The following is a 7191-nucleotide window of genomic DNA, read 5'->3' on the forward strand; positions in this document are numbered from 1 at the left end:
ATTTTTAGTAGACCTAGGGTTTCATCATGTTGTCCAGGCTGGTCTTGATCTCCTGACCTCAAGCAGTCGTCTCGCCTTAGCCTCTCAAAGTGCTGGGATTATAGGCATGAGACACTGCACCCAACCACTGAATTACATTTTTGTTTATGTTTTGTTCAAAGAATTATGTATGTTCATTTGCTCAAGAGAAGTATTTTAATAGGAACAGTTGAAGAATGTGTGTGCTGGATGATGCCAGAAGTGTTTGTCTTCAACATTGTCCATGGCCTGGAGAATCCTGAGAAGCGCTGATTTAGTCAGTTCTTCCAGCTTGCATCCTGCTCACTCCAAAGACACTTGTTTTCTTTTCTAGGCTAGTGGTTGTAGCCCACAGAGACAAACATTGTTAGGAACTGAATGCATCAGAATCTGCCATACATTTCACTCGAATCGATGATCTTCTCTTTTTCATTCTTTTCTCCAACTGTTGCTTGTATTCCAAGCTTATTTCTTTTTTTAATTTTGTTGTGCTATAGGGACTTGTATAATATTGTCTGCTCACTACTTGTTCTACCTTCTGAAACTAGCAGAGCGTTTTTTGGGAAAATACTCCAGTGTCTTATCTCCTAACTCTAATCCAACCATGGTGAACACAATGCTGGGTGCCATGTTCTTATAGCCTCCATATTAGACTATAGTTGATGGTGCAAGGATAAGCACTGGACACACGGAGGACCAATCATAGCTGGTGCTTGGAATGTTTGAGCTTGGGCATCTAGAGATAATATAAATCAATCCCTCTCTGACAATGGGTGGGAAGTCACGTTTGAGAGCTGGCAGCCGTTATATTTTCCAGCACATTAAGGAAGCCAGTTTGCCATAGAAGAGTATGAGATTGACCTTTCCAGAAAGTAGAAATAATAATTTTGCAGCGTTTCAATCCTAGATTCTATTTGATCCTGAGGTAACTTACCGTTCAGCTGTTACAAAAGATACCTGTAATTTATTGTATATATCCCTTAAATATATTTTTCATTTTTGGATAACTTTGTACAGTTTGAGTTGACATCAATGGACATGGAGAATGTTTCTACTTTGGCAATTTTTTTCACACATGTACATTGTAGAAAAGCCTTGACAAGTCCATAGCTTCTGACATGGACCTGTGGTTCCCTTGTTTTCTCCTTAGAAGGCTGAAGAAGACATTTAAAAAATGGAGTAAATAGGCCAGGCATGGTGGCTCATGCCTGCAATCCCATCACTTTGGGACGCCAAATCGGGTGGATCACCTGAAGTCATGAGTTTAAAACCAGACTGAACGACACGGTGAAACCCCGTCTCCACTAAAAATACAAAAATTAGCCAGGCGTGGTGGCACGTGCCTGTAATCCCAGCTACTCAGGAGACTGAGGCAAGAGAATTGCCTGGACCCGGGAGGCAGAGGTTGCATTTAACCAAGATAGCACCATTGCACTCCAGCCTGGGCAACAAGAGTGAGACTCCATCTCAAAAATTAAATAAATAAATAATAAATGGAGTAAGTAAAAGTAATCAAGGAAGTGGTCATATAAAAGCAGTTTTGAGAAGGACTTTGGACAGGGCTAGTTCCTGCTTGACTTCTCAAAGCCCAAGTCTGCTGGGATAATGGGTCTTAATGTCCCCACAGTCTTTTGTCCAAATCTACTTGAAAATGCAGCTTGTTTATCAGAGTGATTGCATGTATTCATTAGATTTAATTATTGAAAATTCACTTATATTTTCAAAGTAGTTTTAAGCATAAGCCTTGCTAAGATTTGGCTTCTTATCTGATAGAAATCTCACCCAGCTCAGAGGGATTCAGGACAACTCCTTATATTTGATATCTACAGTGAAATCAAAACATAATCCACAGCGAACTTGTGCAAGTTTGTATTAAAAGTAAATTGTACCCAAATTATTCACTTCAACATTTGCTACTGAATATGGTGATTTCATTGTTGTTAATGATGACTTAATACCTTTCTAGGGAAAGGTTGCATTAGGTGAAAGTAGTAGTTGACCCCATCAGTGTGAACAATTCAGTTGGTGGCAGTATATTCTCTAATTAGGAAAAATGCTAGAAAGACTTCCTAAGAGTCCTGTGTAATGGGGGAATTGACCATCTCTATGAAATTGTAAGAAAATCTCATTATAGAGACCATTGTAGAAGCAAATGGATCAAGGGAAGCAAATGCATTTAAAACATTTTTCTTTACTCACTGGAGATTGCTCCAAGCTTATGATATTAACGAGCTGCTTTACTTTAAGAAACTTCCTCCAAAAGTCTCTGCAGAGAGTCCTGGGCTCAGAAAAAACCAGCAGACCTGAATGTTAACAGAGCTTTTCATAGTAAGAGTCTTTCCCCACTATTCTAATAATTTGAATCTGTTTCTCCCCTGAAATCCCTTATTTCTGTAACTCTCATGTCTTTCTCAGTGCCATTAGTCGTAACTCTACTAATTTTTAGTTCACTGCTGCTAGATCGGTTCTCATACAGATTTAAGTATATTTAAATATAGTTGCATCGGAAGGCTGTCATGTCATACATTAGTCAACTGAACCACTCTATCAACACCACCACCTTGAAATAAAGAGAAATTTGATTCAAGTGCATACCTGCTACATCTACATTTATCATTCAAACAGGGAGAATTTTGAGAGTAGAAGTGAACACTATTTATCATTCTACTGCATCAATAGGTGAAAATTAAACATTTTTCCAAAAGTCAGGAGTGAAAATTCAGAAAATACATAGAGTTTCTTAAATTTAGGGATTAGGATTCTATTCACATTTCTATTGGATAGGGTGGTGTGTCCACCCACCCAGCTCCCATTTATTTCTCTGAAAACTACCTTTGTTTTTGGAAAGTCTTGTGTCATGACCCCTGCTATGTAGGAAGGTGGCCAAAGCCTCCACCTTTCTGGGCAAAACTAGAATTTGAGTTGAACCAAAGTAGTGGTACACCCAGACCAAGATTAGCCAATCAAATGGTTTATTTACCAAGCAATTTAAAATTGGGATTCAAAAATACTGGTTAGTCCGTCGGTATTTTAAACTGAAAGATCACATAAGCAAGGCATTGATAATCATGCGAACGTAGACCCAGGGAAATTGCTTTGCAGAAGAAGAAAATCATGAAGAAGACATGTAGAGTGAGGCAGAGTGATAATTTCATCTGTTTCAGAGAAAGTGGAGACAGGGATTGGCTGTGCTTCTGCTTTTTTCCGGTTCTGGGTTCCATGATGTACCTGGGACCAAAATGCACTTGAATATTCTTACAGTGAAGTCTCCCTTTTATGTAAGATGGTTTAAGTATGTCTCTTTTGCTTGCAACCCAATGTTTCCTAACAAAGGTATATATTAGTTTAAGAAGATCTTTTCCTGTATATCCCCTATTAATTCCAAGAACGTGGGCTAAGCCTTGGTCTTTGCAATGAATGTTAATATGAGAAAATTATAATTACTTATTAAAACTAAATATGCTTTAATTTCCTTAGGGAATCTAAAGACCAATTAAAATATGCCTTATATTTGAATTGACATATAATTAGACTTGATGGGAGAAATGGTATTAAGAATCTAATTTTCTGGTTTTTCCTCCTTGCTTCAGAGTTTAGCTGGTGTTTGCCTTCAACAACAAGAAATACTTATGAGGTAGGAAGGCTATGGGCATATTCACCCTAGTTCTTTTGCTCTTATTATTTTTTATTTTTTCAAACCTAAATGGGCTACTCCAACTTTATCAAATTCCTTTAAGGTTCTGAACATATGCTAACTTTCAAGGAGCTTCAGATATGGTAGAGTTTGGCTCTGTCCCCACCCAGATCTCATCTAGAATTGTAGCTTCCATAATTCCCATGTGTTGAGGGAGGGCCCTGATGGGAGATTATTGAATCATGAGGGCAGTTTCCCCCTATACTGTTCTCATGGTAGTAAGTAAGTCTCACGAGATCTGATGATTTTGTAAGGGGTTTCCCCTTTTGCTTGGCTCTTATTCTCTCTTGTCTGCCACCATGTAAGATATGCTTTTCACCTTCCACCATGATTGTGAGGCCTCTCTAGCTATGTGGAACTGTGGGTCCATTAAGACTCACATGGATCAAATGGTAGTTCAACTCTTTTCTTTTATAAATTACCCAGTCTCAGGTATGTCTTTATCAGCAGCATGAAAACAGACAAATTACAAGGTGCAAAATTCTAACATGCCAAGTTCTGAAGATTTAAGTAAAAGAAAAAAACATGAGAGTGAAAAAGCCCACTTATCAAATTCTATAGAAGGAGTGAAAACTGTGCACATGAAGGAAAGTACACCTGTTTACATAGCATAGATCAGCAGTATTAAAAGGACAATCTGGATCCAGAGATGATTTCAAAGGGTATGAATGGGTTTTATCTCATAGAAGCATTACAACACATTCTCATTTCCATGGAGATTTGTCTTGCTGCAGTCAAAAGGAAAACAGAAAGAAAATCTGCCATGGTAATTTAGCAATGAAAAATTAACAACTGCTTTGTTGTTTAATGATTACTCTTACCTTCTGCTATCTACCTGATAATTAAATTAGAATTATTTGTAAATATTAGAAGTGACCTTGCTATAGAAGGCTAGAATGCCAATGTCTATTGCTAAGCTGATTTTTTCTTAGTTTACAGTTATAAACTATACTGCACACTTATTAACTGATATACTCAGACTATCAAAGGGCATTGAATAACTGAATCTGAGATCACAGGTTGATATTTTGGGCAAATCATGACAACCCTGTGGTTAAAACGTTTATATATCATGTTGATGCCTCCAGAAGCATTAGCTGGCCACATCTTTGGTAACAAAAAGAGGCTTCATTAATCTTCATGAGGCCATATTTTCCCATATTTAGAGGAACATATTAGTATGCGAAACTTGGGAATATGATATTTCATAAACTACTATTTAACATATTGCAGCTAATCAATCATATCTAAGATTTTTTTCAATACATGCTAAATGGTTGGTTTTATAAAAGTGCAGGCCTTATGCAGTGCAATGGTGTTGAAGGACTGGACCAACCTTAAGTTGGATATTTAAATGTAGATTTTCAAAAAGGATGTTGTATCATTCGGGGTTCAGCCAGAGGAACAGAATCAATAGGAGATATATATTAAGAGATTTATTACAAGTAATTGGCTTATATTATTGTAGGGGCTGGCCAGGCAAGTTGGAAATCTGTAGGTCAGGGCATTAGGAAGAGCGAGCTGGAATTCTCAGGCAGGGACTAAAGCTGCTTTCCCCAGGCAGAATTTTCTTCTCTTCAGGGAAGTCTCACCTCTGATTTAAAACCTTTGGACTGCCTTTATCAGCCCTACCCTTACTTAAAGTTCAACTGTTTATAGACTTTAATTACACCTACAAACTACCTTCATAGCAACACCTAGATCACTGCTTGGTTGAATGATTGAGAACTGTAGTTTAGCCTGGTTAGTACATCAAAAAAGAAAATCACAGATGTCTAGATAGTGCACTAATACACAAAGTGAATCTCAGGTGTAATCTCATGTTTCTTAGTATTGAAGTAAATTAAAATGGAGACCAGGCCTGAAGAATCCCTGAGCAGACAAAACCAGTTAGGCCTCATAAGTGACCTCAAACTTGCTTAAGTTGCAAACATGCGTGAAACTTAACTTGGGTCATTTCTGGTAATGCTCGTGTTAGACAGAAATAAAAGTTAGTCCCAGCCAATCGTAAGCAGTCGACTAACATACAATTATGTGATCTGGGACTTTTCAACAAGGTACCTAAAACTAGGCAAAGAAATCAAATAATTCCTTGTTTTGTTTTTGTATTTTTCTTTTCTTTTAAAGCCATTATTTTAGAATCAGGTACCTTTGCAGGTTTTTTACAAAGGTATATTGTGTGATGCTAAGGTTTGGAGTACAAATGAAACCATTACTCAAGTAATGAGCATAGTATCTGATAAGTGCTTTTTCAGCCCTTGCCCCCTGCCCTCTTTTCCCCCTCTAGTAGTCCCCAGTATCTATTGTTCCCATGTTTATATCCACATCTACCCAATGTTTAGCTCTCACTTATGAGTGAGAACATGCAGTCTTTGGTTTTCTTCTCCCATGTTAGTTCACCTAGGATAATGGCCTCCAGCTTCATCCATGTTGCTGCAAAGGGCATGATTTCTTTCTTTTTTATGGCTGCATAGTATTCCATGATTTATATATACCACATTTTCTTAATCCATATCATTGTTGATGGGCACACCTGGGTTGATTCCATGTTTTTCTTACTGTGAATAGCCCAATGATGAACATACAGTTCCATGTGTCTTTTGGTAGAACAATTAATTTTCCTTTGGGTATTTACCCAGCAATGGGGTTGCTGGGTCAAATGGTAGTTCAACTCTTCAGTTTCTTGAGAAATCTCCAAACATCTCTCCACAGAGGTTGAACTAATTTACATTACCACTAACAGTGTATAATTGTTCCTTTTTCTCTGCAGCCTTACCAACATGTTATTTTTTGACTTCTTACCAAAGCTATTCTGATTGGTGAGATGGTATCTCATTGTAGTTTTCATTTGCATTTCTCTGATGATTAGTGGTGTTGAGTATTTTTTCATATGTTTCTTGGCCACTTGTATGTCTTTTGAGAAGTGTCTGTTCATGCCCTTTGCTCATTTTTTAATAGAGTTGTTCGGTTTTTTTGGTTGTTAATTTGTTAAGTTCCTTATAGATTCTAAGTACTAAACCTTCATTGGATGCATAGTTTATAAATATTTTCTCCCATTCTGTAGGTTGTCTATTTACTCTGTTGATAGTTTCTTTTGTTGTGCAGAAACTCTTTAGTTTAAGTAGGTTCCACTTGTCAATTTTTGTGTTTATCGCAATTGCTTTTGAGGACTTAGTGAAGGCCAATATCAAGATGGGTATTTCCTAGGTTTTCTTATAGGATTTTTATAGTTTGAGATCTTACATTTAAGTCTTTAATCAATCCTGAGTCCATTCCCAGCATCATTTATTGAGTAGGGAGTCTTTTCCTCATTGCTTATTTTATCAACTTTGTTGAAGATCAGGTGGTTGTAGGTGTGCGAACTTTTTTTCAGGTCTCTCTATTCTGTTCCATTGGCCCGTGTGTCCAACAGCAGTACCACGCAGTTTTGTCATCGAAAAAATAAATCTCTTTAGGTTTGGTTCATTGTTCATAATTCT

The sequence above is a fragment of the Nomascus leucogenys genome, chromosome 4 (assembly GCF_006542625.1).
Source record: "Nomascus leucogenys isolate Asia chromosome 4, Asia_NLE_v1, whole genome shotgun sequence".
Classification (NCBI taxonomy): domain Eukaryota; kingdom Metazoa; phylum Chordata; class Mammalia; order Primates; family Hylobatidae; genus Nomascus; species Nomascus leucogenys.